The following is a 15,258-nucleotide window of genomic DNA, read 5'->3' as shown; positions in this document are numbered from 1 at the left end:
AAATGGGGGGCAATCACAGCATCTACTCACAGGGTCCACATATCAATCAAAGCTTAGAACAGCCTGTCCAATAGCAATATACACGAGCCACAAAAGACATTAAAAACTTTCTAGTATTTACACTGAAAAAAAAAATGAAACCCATATGTAACCTAATATGTCAAAAATACTATCACTTCAAAACGTAATCAATATAAATATTAGTGAGATGGTTTACATTCTTTTGTGGTAAAGAACACATATATCTGATTTCCAGCTATCGTATCTCGACTAGGACTAGCCATATTTGAAGTGCTCAATAACCACACGGAACGGGTGGCTGCTGTATGGACCAGCGCCGCTCTAGACATGTCTAGCACGTAGTATGTGCTAAGGGCTAACTCTTAGCAGAAGCACGGTTGCTGTTACCATACCTCGCCTGGAGTAAAGCAATCTATCAGGTGAGTCATCCGAAGACAGGCCTACATTTGGGGATAAATTAATAGAATTTTCTTTTAGCCAGTCACTTACTGGATCTCTGTATTTTAATTCACAGCTGCAAGATAAAATACACTGTTCTGACCTATGCAAATGAACAATTTACATAAATGGGGCCGCTGCCCCCATCTCATTTTCTGGTTATCCCTGTTCCGGGGTGGGGCTGGGGGGGGTGGGATTAGTTGTCTCCCCACATGCGGAGGGCCCTGGACCACTAACGCTGGGGAAAAGCAGGCGAGGGGGTCGGTCCTTTAAAAAAGGTGCGGGGGCGGCGAAAGGAAATCCGAGCCCTGCGCACAATTACGACCATGGGGAAGGGCCTCGTTTAGGGGGCCGTGGGTGCCAGAAGGGGCAACAATGCAAGCGGACGAATTCCGAGAGCCAGCAGATTCTGCCGACTCAAGCGAGCGTCCGCAACCCCGGCGCGCGGGCCCGGAATGGTGACGAAGGTGCCGAGCGGCCGGCAGTGGAACGTCCGGGTACCGTCCCGGCTCTGGGCCGCAAACACCGCCTGGGCCTCCGCCGCTCGCGTCCACTGTCTCCCGGCTCCTGAGTGGCTGGGGGGCCGGGATTAACCTTTCACCGCCGCGCTCTGTCCAATCACAGGCTCGCTCTCATGCCGGCGCGGGGCGAGTGGAGCGTGGGGGCGCGGAGGGGGCGGTGCGGACGCCGGTCGGATTCTGCAAGCCGCTGTGCGCAGTTGCCGCAGGCCGTGCGCGGGCTGCGGGCGAGCAGGGCGCTGCGCAGTCTCCGCAAGCGCCGGCGGGAGGGGTCGCGGCGGAGGCGCGGCGCAGCGCGGCGCAGGCTGCTTCAGGCCCAGGTGAATGGAGTAACCTGACAGCGGGGACGAGGCGACGGCGAGCGGGAGGAAATGGCGGCGGCGGTGGCGGCGCCGGGCGGCACCGGGAGGCCTGGGCTGTGACGCGCGCGCCGGAGCGGGGTCCGATGGTTCTCGAAGGCCCGCGGCGCCCCGTGCTGCAGGTGAGGCGGGATCCCGCGGAGCCGCTTTGTGTCCGGGGCGGGGAGCGGCCCCGCCTGGCCCCGCGCCTGCCTGGGCTTCGAGGCCCGCGTGGGCGCCCGGCCCGGGGCCTACGGTGGCGAGACTCGCGCGGACAGATGGCGCGGCCTCGCCTCGTCCCGGGCGACGCGGCCTGTGGGCCGGACGTCCACGCCGCCGGGCTTTGCGCCTCCCCGACCCCAGCGCCCATCCTGATTCGGTGCTTCCCAGGGACTTTGTGCGGTCGCCCTGGCACCGGACGGGGACGGGGACGCGGGCGCCTCCGCTCCCGGAGTGGAGCGGGTCCTCGCAGGTCGCTCCCGGCCCGCGGAGAGTGGGGGTTTGACAGGTCCGGTTACGCACACGACGGTGGTACGGAGTCAACCGCCGCGTCTCGGGAGCATCCTCGGGAGCCTGCTTGGTGGCGGTGGCCGCGTTGGGCCTCCTGGGTGGACACCTTCGAGGGGGCAGGAGGAAAAGAAGCCGGGCCGTCCGCGCTGGCAGGAAAGCGCCAGACTTCGGGGCGCGCCCGGCGAGGATTGTTCGTGTTTATTGGCAGGTGACCAGATCTGGGTCCCCAGGGACGGGTGGCCGAGGCCATCTTTAAGCCCCTCCTCTCCGGTGTTTTTGTGCCAGCACGCCTGGACTCTGCAAAGGAGGCTTTCTTGAGGGTTTTCAGTCTTTGGGGAAATCAGTGTATGTTTTAAGTTGGCACGGCAGATTTTTTGTAGATTTTCCAGAAAAGCTGAGCTGCCCCATAGCTTTGCCCGCAGTACAGAACTAACAGACCACTTAATGTATCTTTAATGGCCTGAAGATTTGCAAAGACAGAGATGAGTGGGGCTCCTTGCTGTAGAGTGTTTAGTCAGTGCTTTTGTGAAGAAAGTCATGCTTATGGGACACGTTAGTTAACCCAGATGATAAGTCTATTGTTGTGACTGTCACGGTTTAAAAAATATTCATCTGATTAAAGAATATTACTTTGAAGTCTTTGCTTCTTGACGTGCTTTGGTCTTTAACTTTTCTGAATCTTCACAATTCTGATTTTCAGTTGTCTTCGTGTTGCTTCTTTTTCAAATGCAGCACACTCAGTGAATGGAAAAGGGTACAAATTAGGAGTCACTCGGAAAATACTTTAAAAAAATGTGCTTCAATAAAAGGTTAACTCGATTGCAAACATTAAATTTTTGAAATAAAAATGCCTATCTTAACCCAGAGCTGCAATAATTTATTAGAGGGTGGATGATGGTACAAGATGCTGAATGAGGCTGCTAGTGAATAGTAATTTTAGTATTAATATCTTTGGGAACTAGGTGGCCGTAATCAGCTTATTTTGCAAAGTGTTGTCTTTAAAGCTAGCTAGTAGCTATCTGTGGCATATGTATATTATATGTAATATATGCTGTATATACTTACATATATAATTATTTCAAAATTTTATTTTAGGACATAGTTTATAAAACTTTAAAGATTAGAAACACTACAAAGATTGCTTTTAATATGATCTTTATGAACATTTAAATGGCAGTGTTGGATAATGGACTTACTCAAGGCATCAAAATGCTGTTTTAAGAAGATGAGCACATTTAATTTGGGGAGAAAAGACCTTCTTTTCCTGTAGTTATTTCAATAAGGGCTTGTTTTACTTTCTTTGCTGTCATCTCATGATTAAAGGTTAAGTTCTGTCTACTGTATTATATCTGTGGCACTGTGTATGTGTTGTAAAGTGAGGTGGTTTTGCCATTGCTGAATTTTATTGTCTTGATTTAGAAGACATTTTATTTTGATGTGGCTCATGATTCTTATTTGATAGTGATTTTGTGGTAGTATATAGTGGGTAGTACTTTCAGTGTAGTGCTGTCTTCAAAGGAGGATGACTTTTATGGCATTGAGAGATTTATTCCCTGCCACTGTCTGATGTGTGAGATGCTTGTTTCGTTTGAGAAAATAGGTATTTCATCAACATTCTCTCCCTTGTGACCCTAACATCCTGTGGTCATTACTTGTGGCAAAGGAGAGAAGGGAAAACATTTATTCATAAGAAGTTCCTCCTTAACTGTGTGCCAAGATGTTTCAGGTGCTTTTATGTGTGTTCTTATTTAATCCTCACCGTGACCCTGAGACAGACTTGGTATTGTCTTATTTTACATGCAAGGAAGCTAAGACTCAGAGAGTTATGAATCTAGAAGTGGCAGAGCCAGGATTGAATCATGGTTTGATTTAAAAATCTTTGCATGTGGGCTGTCTTCCTTACGTTGCATTGCTGTTCCAAGTGGATTTTAGGGAAAAAACCTGTGTAACTTGCAGGTAAGTTTTTAGTTAATACTTGTTTAATGAATGGAACTCTGTCTTAAATGTTCAGGTGACCTTTGGTTATCTGAATAATTAAGATTTTTAACTTTTTTTGTGGTAAAATATAACAAAATGTACCACTTTAACCATTTTTAAGTGTACAGTTTTGTGGCATTAATTACGTTCACATTGTTTGCCTGCCATCACCACCATCCATCTCCAGAACCTTTTCATCTTTCTCAACTGAAACTCTGTACCCATTAATCACTAACTCCCCATTCCACCCTCCTCCCAGGCCCAGGCAACCACCATTCTGTTTTCTGTCTCTATGAATCTGCTACTCTTGGAACCTAATTGAAGCAGAATCGTACAAAATTTGTCCTTTTGTGACTGGCTTGTTTCACTTAGCATAGCTTCTTCCAGATCCATTCATGTTGTAGCATGTGTCAGAATAGCCTTCCTTTTTAAGGCTGAATACTATTTCATTCTATATGTATGCACCACATTTTGCTATTCCATTAATCCCTTGATGGACACTTGGGTTGCTTGTCCTTTTTTGGCCTTGTGAGTGATGTTGTTATGAACATAGGTATACAAATACTTGCTTGAGCCCCAGCTTCTGCTTCTTTTGGGTATACCCAGAAGTGGTCGGATTGTTTCTAGATCATCAGAACACTAGACTCAGAACTTATTGCAGTATGAGTTTTCTCAGGGTTTTTCCAGGTGGTTATACTTCCCTACAAATAGGAACTTTTTATTAATAGAAGACTTTAATCTTCTTGAGGCCCAGGATTTACTTGTTTTTATGATCTCGGTTCCCACCAGTGTTTGGCAAGTAACTGAATTCATTCAGTTGATCCATCATGGAGCCATGTTCTGCTCTGTTGGATGTCAGAGGAAGGTACTGGTCAGGTCCCTGTTTAACTTGTGTAAATAGTTAAGTTGGAGCTAAGTGATTTATCCTTGTGCTCTGCATTTTGGACATTCAAGAGTTCAGCTCATTTTCAAAGCCCGATGGATGTATGTGTTTTATTATTTGTCTCCTTTGAGAAAGGATTTGAGATGGTCTTACGATAGACAGATGTTTGAGAGGACAGTGAAAATAGTGGTGAAGGTTGAGGGGTAGAGTGTGGAGGGAATTAGATGAGGAGCTCAGCGCAAGGATAATTAGCGTCCGCATGTCACTAAAGTTTTTTTTTTTTTTAATATTTTATTAGTCAAAGCAAAAGAGGATACAGGACTAATTATAGTTGGTATTGATTGGTGAAAGGAAGTATAGCAGTTAATCAGGAGAAGCAGACTTTTCTCTTGTATGATGAATAAGCATTTGAATTCTTATGTAAAATGACATTAACAATATATGGAGAAAACGTTTTACATTTTATAAATGATGGAGAAATAGTTTTCACATGCCATTTTAGAGAAACTGGATAAAGGCCTCAGACATAATGGAAAAGCGTTAGTAATGTAGGTATACACGTTCTCATGATTTGATTCATTAGTTTAGTTAATTTCTCTTTCAGACGATGTCCATCATATATCAGTTGTCTCATTCAGGCTTTTGACAGACGCTGAGTAATAATCCATTCACAATGTACTCTTTTCTGGATAGTATAGGCAGTCAGGATTTTCCAGATTCTCTCTGCCAGTCTTTAGGAATTGTGTGTTGGTCTAAAAAGTAGGATTGCTTGTATAGTGGTATAGCCTTATTTTTGAGGTCCAGCTGATGAAATTGAAATTTTCATTCATGTAAGAAGGCCTTTGTTAAAATAAATTTTGAGTACAAAATGGCTTTCCTATTTTCCTGGAATTGTCAGTGAATTGTTGGTTCTCCTTTAATATGCAAATTTGCTATACATTTTAAGTAGGTGGCTAAGAAGATGCCACAAGAAAACATTGTCTGAGGCTGTCAGTAAGACTTACTAGAAATAAGACACGAAAGACTTGAATTTTGGCCTTGCTGTTCTGATGTTTGAAGCTCATAGTGACACTAAATGTGCTGTGTTAAGGTTTATGGAATGGTAAGGATAGTAAGGGTAGAATAGAGCAGTGCTGGCGTAAAGAGGGTGCTCATCTTTGTTGAGTGAATAAATTATTCTTGTATTAGTTTTTAAAGGACTTAGAAGTTAACAGTTTTATGGCAAATAATATTGCTTGTATATTAAGGCTTTTAAAAAGATCATTACTATTCGGATTTTGGACAGATCATGCTGCCTCATTCTTCATTAGTGAGGACTTATTATGTACACAGAGACATTGTGGATGGAGAGAAGGATTTCATAGAAGAAAATTGCTGTGAAATTGGGAGTTTTCCTGGTATTGTAGGCTTTCTCATTGCCGAAGCTGGCTAACCCTGCTAGCTGCTGTGGTGGTTCTTTCTCAGGTGATGGCTCAATGTGTGCAATAAAGTAAGAATTTAGAAAACACATTTGGAAATTCTTTTTTGATTAGAATATGTCAGCACACCAGTTCAGAATTTTAAAAATAATGTGCTTAAAGAACTCAGATAATGAGAGAAGGATCTCAGTTTAAGAACTGATCTTTGACATGATGTAGAAAGGTCCTTTGATTAAGGAGTTAGATCAGTAACCCTGTTTGAAGGGAAAGAGAAAGGCAGTAGACTTTGAGATATTTTGAGATTTTTTTTTTTTGAGAGGGCGAATTTAACATGCGGAGCCCAGAGCTTCGCGTGGCCTCTCCTCTCGCCCGTCCTGCTACACTGCCGTCACTCATGGGTAGCTCTGGTGAGTGGTGTTTTTAGCTTTTTCCATTGTGCGGAATTAAATATTAGTATTTTATCAAAGCATTATAAGGATGTTTAAGAGCAAGTCTTTGGTGTCAGAGAGACCAGGGTTCAAATTCTGATTCCTCCAGTTTATAGCTGAGGAGCACAGGGTGCCTGGCAGCCTTCCTGAGTCAGCTCCCTCATCTGAAATCCGCTCATACTAATAGTACCTGCTTCTTGAGGTTGTGAGGAAAAAGTGAGTTTCTTAAACTCTTAACCCAGTTCTGTCACATAACCACCATTTCATAAACTTTAGCTGATGTTGTTTTGCTTCAGATAACGTACATTAGAGGAAATTTTGCTCAAGAGTATATTCTTAATGTGATTTGATGATACTGTGATTTCCCCCAGAATTATGAATATTGAGATGTTATGCTTAGCTTTATAATGGAAGATGAAAAAGAAAAGAGGGCTTGAGTGCCGTATTTCACAGGCAGGTATTCTATATGAGGATTGTCTGTATTGGGTCAAATGGTTCAGCTACCTTAGTTGGGTCTCTATAATAGTGACCAAGGCATAATAGTGCCTTAAGTATTGCTAAATTTCCCTATATAACTATCATTCTTCTATTATGTATGAATAAATGCATCGTCCTTGAATCTGTATTTTGAAGCAGCATAAACTTTATATATATATATCATGTGTACTTGATATAGTCCAGTGATTCTTATTCTTTGGAGACTCCTGATTTGACAAAAGATATGAATCTTATCCCCAGAAAAATGTGCATGTGCATATTGAGAATTTTATATACAGTTATAGGAGGTGCAGGGACGCCTGCTGCACCCCATCCGTACATGCTGATGTAGGCTATATGAACACAAATAAAGACAAGTAATAGGTTAACCAAGGATAAAAAAATTTCAGATAATTGAGGCAGACATGATTGGTGGAATGAATGAACAATGTAAAATAACGAGTGGTTAGGAAACCTGTGTTCTAGTTTGGCTTTGCTTCTAAATAACTAGGTGTGTTAAGGGCAGGTCACCCTGGCCTTTCTAGACTTAGTTTTGGTTTTCTCACTTTTAAAATGAGAACATTTGTAAGGCTCCAGGCTATCTTATAGTCGGTAATCTTTGAAGCAGCTGTATAATTCAGGGACTTCTCCATTTCAAGCTGAATCTAAACTGCATGTGAGACTTGGAAAAGAGAGGCTGCATTTACTGAGCATTGAGGTTTGTATGTAGTGACTATAAGAAAGTAGGTGATGGAATTGTGAGCTGTTCGGAGCAGGAAAGGTAAGGTGAAAACCATGGGAAGTAAGGCTTGGAAAGTAGGTCAAGTTGGATTGACGGCCAAATCTTTCAGAGACAGTTGAGTTTTTTCATCTTTTTTCTCTGCATCTAGTACAGCTTAGTGAATGATTGTGAATGAATGAGAGTCTGATAGGAACTGTTTAAGCTCTTGATCAATATGATGAAGAGCAAGTAACCCACTGAGAGGCCTCTGGTACTATTAAAGAGGAAGAAAGTATTTGATAGGCACCTTCGTATTTTAATTTTAAAAGCTTATTATATTTTTGTATGGGACTTCCCTGGGGTTTCAGTGGTTAGGATTATGCGTTCCAGTGCAGGGGGTGCGGGTCCCATCCCTGGTCGGAGAGCTAAGATCCCACATGCCTCGTGTCCAAAAGGCCAGAACATAAAACAGAAGCAATATTGTAACAAATTCAATAAAGACTTTAAAGGTGGTCCACATTAAAAAAAAAAAATCTTAAAAAAATGCTTATTATATTTTGTATATAACACTACCGGGATTACCTACCTTTTCCAAGGGTCTTGTATATTGTATAGCTAAACATTAAAAAGAAAAAACCCCTAATTTAAAAATCTTTATATGTACCTGTTACATATAATAAACTCAAGTAATTTATTTATCTTAGACCAAACATAATTTTGGTGTTCAGAGGAAAATGCATAATTTTGTTGATTAAAAACATACCAACAAATAATAGAACAATCTAAATTAGGCATTTAAATGTAGTGTGTAAATTCTACTGGCGTTAAGGCAAGCTGTAATTTCCAAATGCTATTAGTGCTTAAAAAGAGTAATTCTTTATTGCTTACATAACACATGGACTTCAGTTTCCAACCCTTCTTCAATAAAATATGTGAAATGAAGCATTGTCAAAGGGTGCTTTCTTTTGGGGATAATTTGTAAAAAAAAGTTTTTGTTGACATATGACAGAATCCTGAAGGAGAATATTTATTGTTGTTATTTAAATCAGTCTTTGTGCATCTCTAGCTTTTCTGTTGCTGAACATTAGGAGAATTCAGGGAAGTTTTTTTTTTTTTAGATTTATTTATTTATTTTTGGCTGTGTTGGGTCTTCGTTTCTGCGTACAGGCTTTCTCTAGTTGTGGAGAGCAGGGGCTACTCTTCGTTGTGGTGCGCAGGCTTCTCATTGTGGTGGCTTCTCTTGTGGAGCATGGGCTCTAGGCATGTGGGCTTCAGTAGTTGTGGCACGTGGGCTCAGTAGTTGTGGCTTGCGGGGTCTAGAGCGTAGGCTCAGTAGTTGTGGTGCATGGGCTTAGTTGCTCTGCGGCATGTGGGATCTTCCTGGACCAGGGTTCGAACCCGTGTCCCCTGCATTGGCAGGCGGATTCTTAACCACTGCGCCACCAGGGAAGTCCCCGGGAAGTTTTTTTACATATGAATTGGGTCCATATTTTGGCCAGGAGTAGGGAAAAAAATAATTATCCTAAGGCCTCTTTAGCATGCACACGCTTATACATGTGCACACGCACGCATGTACCCACACATACATGTACACATGCAACACACACTTATACCTACATATATACATGTATGAAATCTGTGTCTTGCCTCAGCAGCAAATGCTCTGGCAAAATGCTTACCTGTGTTGTCTATATTGAGTGAAGAAAAAGTTACATGGTACATTGTAGTTTCTATAATATTAATTAATCTAGTTTATTTCACTATGTCTGAACCCCCTTTATAATAATCTGTCTTAAGGTAGCACTTAATTCATTTCACTAGAGAAAGAAGTCATTATGTAGTTTCTGTGTCAAGCAGTAAATCACGTTTAGTCTTCAGCTAAATGTAATAAAGGTATTGAAAAAAATGGTGAGATATATAGTCTGTTATTGTGTATTTATTGAGCATCTAAACTAGAAAGGCCAAGAGAAATATCCATAGTCAGGGCTGATTTCAGTTGCTAAGGCTTTATAATTAAAGCAATATTTACTTATATGTGTTTATGCAGATTCAGTTAAAAGTAAAATATTCAGTGGGCATCTGTTAACCTTAAAATGGATACATTCTTTTTCAGCCCCCTGAGGAGATCAAAAGGAACATATCCAGATACATATTTTGACCGGCAGATCAGTGTAAATGGGCACTTCCTTTGAGACCATAGTGTTTTGTATATTGTGAAAATAAAAATAGGAATCAGACAAAATTTTAAGCAGAATTCTACTTCTCCCATTCATTAGCCACATGGCCTTGGGCAAGTTATTTCAAATCCCTTTAAAATGGAGATGATAACTTGTCTTAGTGTTGCTTTGTGGATTAAACCAGATAATAGAATATAAGTGCTCAATAAAGGTAAATTTTCTCCCTTTCCTTCTTTACTCTGGGAGCTTTTGATATTTCATACTTGCCGTGGTATATGAAGAATTTTTACACATTGTATTAAGGATTGTTTACTTCTCTTTTATTTTTTATTTATTTTTAATTTTATTTATTATTATTTTTTGCGGTACACGGGCCTCTCACCGCTGTGGCCTCTCCCGTTGCGGAGCACAGGCTCCGGACGCGCAGGGTCAGCGGCCATGGCTCACGGGCCCAGCCACTCCGCGACATGTGGGATCCTCCCGGACCGGGGCACGAACCCGTATCCCCTTGCATTGGCAGGCGGACCCTCAACCACTGCGCCACCAGGGAAGCCCTTGTTTACTTTTCTTTTAAAATAAACTTCAAGTGAAATCAGTTTCAGTTGATATACAGGAAAGTACATATATCACAGGGGCACACATTGAACATACCGGTAACCAGTGCCCAGATCAAGGAACAGGTATGGCCTATGTTTTATAAGGTCTTCTCAATGCCCCCTCCCAGGCACTTCCCTCTCCCCCCTCCAGCCCCCACCAAAAAGAGTAAACACCATTCTGACTTAATTATTTTTCCTTATTTTTAATTTTATGTAGTGAAATTATATGGTAAGGTTTTGTGTGGTTTTTTTCACTTAATATTTTAAGTGTGTGAGATTCATTCTGTGTTGCATCATTGAGTTATAGCACTTAGTTATGTGATATGTCAGCATTTACTTATCTGTTATGTTGTTGATGGAGATTTGGCTTGTTTTCAGCTTTGGCTATTATGAATAGTGCAGTTCTGAACATTCTCGTGCATGTCTTTTGGAGAATATTTGTACATATTTCAGTTGGGCATACACTTAGGAATGGAGTTACTGGGGGGTACATGTATATTCAGCCATAGCAGATACTTCCAGTGTACAGTGTTGCCAGTAGTGTGTGAAAGTTCTCTAAGCTCCACGTTCTCCCCATCATTTAATGCTGTCTCTCTTCATTTTAGCTCTTCTGATGGGTGTGTGGTAGTAGCTCTGGTGGTTTAATTTGTATTACTCTAATTGCTGATGAAGTTTATTGACCATTTTGGTATCCTGTGCTTTGAAGACCGTTGCCTGCTATTTGCTTGTCTGCCTTTTTCTTATTGCTTTGTAGCAGTTGATTATATATCTCCTGTTCTGGCTTGGCTTTTCACTCTCTTAATCAGTTCACTTTGTAAACGGAAGTTCTTAATTTTAATGTAGTCCAGCTTGTTAATTTCTTTCCGTATAATAAATTTTTGCTCACCCCAAGAACAGGAAAGTATTCTTCTATTTTTTTCTAATAACTTTATTGTTTTACCTTATACATTTAGATATCCAGCTGGCATTGATTTTGTGTATCATGTGAGGCAGGAGTCAAGATACACTTTTTCCACCTAGATACATAATTAGCCTAGCTTTCATTTGAAAAGATCATCTTTTTTCCCTACTGTGCTACAGTATTGTTTTTGCCATTAATTAAGTAACCTTATGGGTGTGGGTCTGTTTTTACATTCTGTTCTGTTGCATTGTCTGTTCTTGAGCCAGTACCTCCATGCTGTTTTAATAAACTGATTGATTTTTGAATATTAAACCATCCTTGCATTCCTCTGATAAACTACGGCTGTTCACGATGCATTATCCTTTGTATATATTTCTGAATTCAATTTGTTAACATTTTATTTAGTGTTTTTACATTTTTTGTTTGAGAGACAGGTCTATAATTTTACTTTCCTGTAATGTACTCAGGTTTTGGTGTCAAGTTTATGCTGGTCTCATGTAAAGAGTTGGGAAGTATTTCTTCTTATTTCTGACCTCCTGAAGAGTTTGTCTTTGAGATCGGGGTTACTCTTTAAATGTTTTGAAGAATTTACTAGTGAAGACATCTGGGCTTGGAGTATTTCATAATCAGGTTTTTTTTTTTTTTGGCGGTACGCGGGCCTCTCACTGCTGTGGCCTCTCCCGTTGCGGAGCACAGGCTCCAGACGCGCAGGCCCAGCGGCCATGGCTCACGGGCCCAGCCGCTCCGCGGCATGTGGGATCTTCACGACCGGGGCACAAACCAGTGTCCCCTGCATCGGCAGGCGGACTCTCAACCACTGCGCCACCAGGGAAGCCCCATAAGTAGTTTCTAATTAAATTTCTTTAAAAGCTATAGGCTTCTTCACATTTTCTCTTTCTTAGATGTTAATTTTGGTAAATTGTATTTTTCAAGAAATTTGTCCATATCATCCAAAGTGTTCTCCAGAGTAAGATATAATTGATATTAAAACATAACCAGGGCTTCCCTGGTGGTGCAGTGGCTGAGAGTCCGCCTGCCGATGCAGGGGACACGGGTTCGTGCCCCGGTCCGGGAAGATCCCACATGCTGTGGAGCGGCTGGGCCCGTGAGCCATGGCCGCTGGGCCTGTGCGTCCGGAGCCTGTACCTCGCAATGGGAGAGGCCATAGCAGTGAGAGGCCCGCGTACCGCAAAAAAAACAAAAACAAAAAACAAAACATAACCAGATAAAACTTTGCTCTATGTGGAAAAAATTACAACTTTTTAAGAGAGTCATTTAATGATTTAATATAAAAAAATACTCTTTGTTGTGGTGTATGGAAGAATAGAAGTGTTTAATGTCACTGAAATTAGGTTTTTTATGTCCTTAGAATTTAGGCACAAGTATGATTTATATGGACAAATTTAGTTCCCTGAAAACTAATAGAGTTAGTTTCATGAAAATGATATTCAAAAGCTGTGTCAGTATGTGACATCTTTAATTAGATTGGAAGCTAAATTTTTAATCTTTGGCCAAAGTTCACTCTGGATAAATTTGACTAATGAATTATAATTTAACATATTCTTTGTTGTTCTTGGAAGGATTGTTTCTAAGTGATAGTAAATAAAAATAAGTAGTTAAGGTATGAAACAGTAGTATTTTAAAAACCTTCCGGGAGGTGGGGGGCAGTCAATATTCAAATGGCCTCTACCTAAGAGTTGCCTATTAGTGGTGAGAGTTGTCAGCCTTTCTTCATGTATTCAGATAGATCCTGCTTGTGCCTGGTACTCGGATTGGTTCTGGACATATGGATTATATATATTACATTACTGTCTTTTAACTGATATTGTTAACTTTGTGAAAATGTGACACTGGAGGTGAGACTTGAAGATTGAGGAGCAGATGGCCAGGGGATGGTGTGTGTAAAGGCTCTGAGGTAGGAGAGAGCTCGGTGGAGGGCCTAAGGCCCTGTGACTAGTGGGAGACGGGGGAGTTACCCAGCCCCAGTCAGGGAGAGGGAGAGGCAGGGTCACACATAGTAAGGATTTTAGATTTTATCCTAAGTGCAAAGGGAATTCATTGAAGGTTTTGAGCTGTCTTGCTGTCCTGGTTTGATTCATCACGTTTCTCGTACCCAGAGTCACCTGGAGCTTTACGCTCCATGAGTACTCTACCTTTGATTTTAATCCCTTTGTTTTTTTTCTGGGACTGATGCTTGTTGGTAGTCCTTGGCGAGAGGTTGAGTTTGGCAAATGACAGCTACTTCTTCTGCTCTTAGTGTTGGATACTGTGTCTCAGTCACATTGTCTATTTGCCATTCAGACAGTTTACTTACTGAGTAAGGTCCCTTAGAGGTGCCAGACTTTATCTTTGCAATCATGTGTAAGCAGATACATATGGGGTATCCTCGTGGCTTTGCTCATGTTCAAACAATGTAGGATTAAAAGCACTAGGGTACGGTATCCTTGCAGGATACGGTAGCCGCCAGTTTTGTCCTTTGGTCCAATGTGGGCGCTTGCCTGTTTTTTTAAAGAGGACTATAACAATTCTGAAAGGTGGGACCAGTTAGTTTTGGTTCTTGCTCTTCTTCCCATTCTCAGTGGTCCCCAGATTTGTGAACCATGTAGCATACTCTTAATTGACTCTCAAGGAGAGGCTCTGAGAGTCTTTTTGAGCATGGTTCCCGCAGTCTCTCACCTCTTCTCTCCAATGTGTGCAATTCCTTTTTCCACAACAAACATCTTACCTATTTTTTTAGTGATTTGCGTAGTTGACTTACGCTAGAGTTAAATGTGTGTGTTGTGGATTATGTAGGGAGAAGGAGGAGCCAAGGGGCTGCCATCTGTGTAGGTGCCATTGTAGAAATGAGGTCGTTTGCCCGCAAGTCTTAGAGCTAACGGGCTCATTCACCACTCTGACTTTGGAGCCTACTTCCTTTCCTCTCTTACCTGGATTCTTTCTATAATATATGTATATTGGGTTTAATTGTAACATAATTGAGTGAAATAAGAGTTGTTACCTTAGGAGACTGCATTTATTTTGATGCTGCTTTTCTTTCTTGAAGCATCTCTGGAATTCCTGTAAGAATGGTTGTGTGAGGGGGTGTTTTTTTAATTGTATTTAGCAGTAGCAGATCTTCATCTTTCTTTTTAGATTAATTGAATTTTTGGAAGTTTTGGAGAAGTTCCTTTGATCTCCAAGTGGAAATGTACTGTAGGCAGTCAGGGATAGTGAATTGGAGCTAGAGGTGGGGTGACCAACCATCTTGGTTCTTCCGTGGTTGGACTGGGTGGGTGGGTGGTTCCTGGGACAAGGGATTTCAGTGCACCAACAGGGACAGCTCCAGCCAAACCTGTATTCGTAGAGGCAATGATTGTAACCAGGAAAAGGAATGTCCCCTGTAAAGGAAAGAGTAAAGTTCAGGCGTCTCTTACTTTGTTGTATTCAGATGTTCTTGTATATGGGCCTTGATAGAGAGTCATTCTTAGGCTGAGATTAAGTAGGTGACAACCCTTGGTGTATGCTGAGACTAAAAAGGCCCACAGGACGAGATTCTAATCCCTTTAGAGCTGTGTATAAGGCCCTTTATGGTCTCGCCCCTGCTTATCTTACCACTTTCATGGTCTTGCTGTTCTCCTGTGGGACACGGCGCTGCAGCACACAGCTTGTAATTCCCTCAACTCGACTTGCCTGGTTTCTGTTTAAATGCTGCTTCACTTGCTGTCTCCTCGTCCCCATGATGTCCTGTATTATCTTCTCCCTAACTAGTGCTATTACTACACATTCTTCAAAACTGAACTCAAGTTCTCACACTCTCCAGAATACAAGTTTGCATTAGGGATGTCTTGCTTAATAAATACGTGTTGAATGAATGAA

General features: G+C 41.9%; 1 protein-coding gene across 2 annotated transcripts in view; it reads left to right on the top strand.

The window, feature by feature from the left end:
- Window positions 1-1,037: 1,037 nt before the first annotated feature.
- DICER1 (dicer 1, ribonuclease III) overlaps window positions 1,038-15,258 on the top strand; it is a 68,625-nt gene continuing 54,404 nt past the window's right edge. For both annotated transcript variants that reach the window (XM_029237209.1, XM_029237210.1), the window contains exon 1: window positions 1,038-1,458. The gene's annotated coding sequence lies outside the window, so the exon portion shown is untranslated. The remainder of the gene's footprint in view (window positions 1,459-15,258) is intronic.

The sequence above is a fragment of the Monodon monoceros genome, unplaced genomic scaffold, assembly GCF_005190385.1.
Source record: "Monodon monoceros isolate NGI ecotype Baffin Bay Population unplaced genomic scaffold, NGI_Narwhal_1 Super_Scaffold_21, whole genome shotgun sequence".
NCBI classification, from domain to species: domain Eukaryota; kingdom Metazoa; phylum Chordata; class Mammalia; order Artiodactyla; family Monodontidae; genus Monodon; species Monodon monoceros.
The sequence above is the reverse complement of the archived record's forward strand: the minus strand, read 5'-3'. Positions and strand labels throughout refer to the sequence as shown.